The 4,461-nt window shown below is 38.6% G+C and overlaps 1 pseudogene; it reads right to left on the minus strand.

The window, feature by feature from the left end:
- Window positions 1–260: 260 nt before the first annotated feature.
- LOC113305301 lies at window positions 261–4,242 on the minus strand (annotated as a pseudogene).
- Window positions 4,243–4,461: the final 219 nt, after the last annotated feature.

A 4,461-nucleotide genomic window follows, 5' to 3' on the forward strand; every position in this document is an offset into this window, starting at 1 on the left:
CCACTACCAAAAAGCACACCAATGGCAACGCCCAAGACTGTTTGTGCCGACAGGACCGGACCGGCTAATGACTCGTTGAGCTCCAACAGGTGAACAAATTTCAGAATCAAAAGAAAACAACAAAAGATTGATTGATTTATACTAAGATGCATAGGATCAATCATGAGAGTAAATAACAAAAGAAACTCAACTCAAAAGCATGCATGTAAACAAACAACAAAACTTTTTTATTATATACTTGTGGTATTTGTTTGAACAATTCAACAGGAACTACTAATCAAACTTGGAAGTAAGCGTTCAACTTCTTCTTCACCATCCGGAAGCTGTGAAGCCTGTGTCTTTATAGCCTCGACGTCGAAATTCCAACCGCTGAACCCTTTTTTGTATCGTCCTGTTTCTCCGCTTTCCAAATCTGCCAATTTCTTTTGTATAACCATGTCTTCTTTTATCTTCGATTCTTTAGCGGAATCCCCCAGACTAGGTAGCTCCTTCAGCAGTGTGCGTGTAAGATACTCACTAGACCGAGCTTTCTTGAAGAAGGGATGCTTTAATAACTCTTGTGCTGATATGAAAGACGGTCGTGAGCTTTTTTCTGCAAGCACTTCTCGATGACTTTTCGGAAAGACTTTGAGAACTTCTTGTCCCTTTCGCTATGATCAAGACGAGGCGGTGCATCTTGTATAGTCTTTATAAGAATCTTGATCGGAGGAAATTCAGACAAAGGGGCATGCCCATGAGCAAGTTCCAATGCTGTTATACCAAGAGACCAGATGTCAGCTTTAAAGTCGTATTCCTTTTCCCTCCAGAACCTCAGGTGCTATCCAGCATGGTGTTCCCGTAAAAGTCTTTCTTCCATGTAGCCTCTTTCCCTCATCATAAAGGCTTGCAGAAGCACCAAAATCGCAAAGCTTTATCGCACCACGTGAATCCACTAAAATATTCCCTGCTTTCACATCCCGATGTATGTCCCCATGCTGGTGTAAGTTCACTAATTCTTTCAAAACTTCGCGTAAAATCGTAGCGATCACAGCCTCTTCGAATCCATCTGGAAAAGCTGACTTCATGATATGCAGACATGAACCAGCAGCCATGAATGGCATGACGACCCAGAGATAGTGATCTGTAACGAAGGAACAGTACGCCTTCAAGAGATTTGGCTGATCCATCAAAGTCATGGTCTGTGCTTCATGAGCGATTTTACACAATTCAGTGTTCTCCTTTTCAAAATCCAACACTTTGATTGCAACAGTTTCTTGTGTCGGAATACAAACTGCACGATAAATTGTTGCAGTACCTCCGCTACCTATTTCTTCAAACAGATAATAATGCTCGGCTGGTATTTCTGCTGCTTTTCCATCTTGCTTTCTTGTGTTTTTCTCAACAGTTCTTCTCTTTCGTTTTCTTGAAAGATCTCTCTGAAAACTTATGAGTAGCTAATATTATTCTCTATACGGAACCCTGACACGATATACTGAAAACTTACGAGTAGCTAATATTATTCTCTATACGGAACCCTGACACGATATATATAGGGAACTATGGCCGCCTTATAAAAACTTACTTAGACCCGATCTCTAATTTCATTGGCTAGCTTTGCCTATAAAGCAGTTATACGGCGTCCGAATCCTATTTCCAATCAACAATTACACCTTCTATTCTGAAAAGTAAAACTAGAAAACTAAACAAGGAAATATCATGCTTCCTTCCCAAGTTCCCCTACCATTGGAATTCCTTTCCAAAATATTTCTCCACAAGAAACAAATGTTCTTCAGAATCTGTATTCGAACACATTCTGGAGTTCAGATCCTCGTGACCTTCTCTTTACTTTCGGATTTGTTGAAAGTGAAAGTACAAGCACAGCAGATTCATACATACATTATTAGACTAGGTTGTAAACCTTGTCAGGTTACTGTCACCATCTTGTGCATGATCAAGATTACTGTTTCACGGAAAATCCATTGCCGAGTTAAGAATTTGCGCACTGAAATGTCCGTTATGAACCTTTTATCAGCCATAATAATGCTCCCCTGGATTCTACGCATTGTTATGTCGTTAAAACCGATCTTGATATGTGATCTCTCTCTCTTTTTTTTTCTTTTGATATGTGATCACTTCCCATGAGTGCAATATTCAAAGTGTATCGGCTTTATGATACTTCAGTAGGTGATCGTATCTACACAAAGCGATGCAACATAGAAGCTGTTATCTCTTTGTTTCGGGATTTATTTCAATTTCTAAAAACCATAATTTATTTCAGTTTCCCTCAAAATAGTGCTGTTACATGACCTCTTACATGCATGTAAGCTTAGTTAGCAGGCCCTGATTTCATCATATCGAGCAGCTTTATTCATTTTCTACCCTAAGCTATGCTGCTAAAAGAAAAACAGAAAGGCATGAATTTGATCTTTATGGAAGAGACAAAGTAAACGTTGTACCTAGCACACCACTCTCAGGCAAATGATTTCTTGCTAGCTACCAGTTGGTGGCTAAGATGGCTTCACTAATGTCATTCGCTCTATAGTAGAGTAATAAAGTCGTTGCATATGGCACCCTAATATCGATCAACCGGACAAAAATCATATGTATAAATAGAACAAGTGATCATGTTCTAGTACTTCTTCGGGAGCTCTATGAAGCCCTTCAACGCTTCTGGAATCAAATTTCAGATACTGAGTTGATAAGTCGATCATGCATGCCAATAGATGCTTTTGAAGGAAACGTTTTATGAACGTAGGCAACTACCTTTCTAATTATATATACAAAATCATTATGTCTTTCCTTTACAGATTAAATTTGAAAGAGAACATCTTCCAGCTGAGGTAGCAAATCCAGATGGTGGGGAAGATAAGTTGGATGTCTTGCTACAAAAAGCGGAAGGTCTCAGTTGGGAGGTTCTTGTCATACCAAGTGATGATGATTCAGATTAAGATTAAAGCTGCTATCCCGGGTGTCGTTCAATATATTTTTAACTACTTAAACTTCCATTCAGATACTTATATGAAATATGTAATATGGGATTAATTATATTTTCTTAAGTTCTACTTACATTTTTTTAGATTTGAGTTTACCAAATATCTAACTGTTTATCGTCCACAAAAAAGCACAATATAACATAGTAACGCACAACAGAGGAACACTATCCCAAAAGACTCCGGAAAGCCAATCTCGCCTTTCCATAACCCTGCGTGAAACTGATTCCCTATATATGCTAATGGCTTCATCCATTACCTTGTCTTGGGCTAGCAACTCCGCCCTTGTCTTTCCAGATGGATGTGTGGAGAGATAACTAATTAACGACCTCCAAAACTCCCCAAGTTCCTCAAGCTCCCCTACCTTCCCAAGCTTCTCATAAAATTCGGGTGCACCCCGAGGGTCGTATCCAGCCGAGGCAAGCAAGAGTAATCCGATATAATCTGCCTCCTTTTCTATCCTAATTAAAGAAACACAAGAAGAGTATAAATAATACCAGTGTCAAGCTTGCTGCAAGAGATGGATAATAGAAATCAATTGTGACGAGTTTTGAGCAAATGAAAAGCTTACTAGCAGCCTCTTGTTTATTATTTTAGGATGGAAGATAAATAATCAAATTTCTACTTACACCTGCACCAAAAGCACTGTAAATACCTGCGACACAAAGGCAGATCAAGAAGGAAATATTTACATATTTCGTTTAGAGTAGTTGTCGGACCTCCGGTTAGAATACGAAGTATTATTCTCAGAAATAGAAAACACATCCTGTTTGAGAGTTTTTCTGCTGAATGTCTTGCCACGACATGTCCAACCTGATCGGATTGTCATATCGTATTTTAGAAAACATCATAGAAACCCCCCCCAAAAAAAAAAAAACATCATGTCCAACTAGAGCACATTGACAAACGTGGCACAAGTTAAAACTATGACGACTATATTAAGAAGCTATTGAAAGAAGCAGAAAATCAATAATACCTCGTGCGCAAGTATTGTAGCTATCTCAGCATCTGTTCCAAAGTGATCAAGCAAACCAGTGAGAACAATAATTTTACCACCAGGAAAACAACCTGCATTAATTTCGTCTGGTTCATCAATAACAGCAACCACCCATTTTAATCCTTCCAAATGCTGAGTAGCAACTTAAGAACCTTTTTTTGCTCGACTAAGTTCCCTTCGCAAAGCTTTAAGTATATCACTGGCTATCAATCTAACCCTGACATATTCCCGATGTCTATCCGGAAGAAGTTTCCCTTTATAAGTTTCAAAAACCATTTGATAAAAAGCGCTTTCTCCAATTTTTTTCTCATAATCTTTTGATAAAAGAATCAAATGGATTCTTTTTGAAAAAGGAATTCTTTCTGATTCCCATACAGCAGTAACAACTCCAGCACCAACCAAACATGCAAGCAATATATTTTACGATGACGCCGAATTTGATTTTGATTTGCATGATACGACGTCGACCCATGATAAAATCTACGTGCACCATTA

This window comes from Papaver somniferum, chromosome 8 (genome assembly GCF_003573695.1).
Source record: "Papaver somniferum cultivar HN1 chromosome 8, ASM357369v1, whole genome shotgun sequence".
NCBI classification, from domain to species: Eukaryota; Viridiplantae; Streptophyta; class Magnoliopsida; order Ranunculales; family Papaveraceae; genus Papaver; species Papaver somniferum.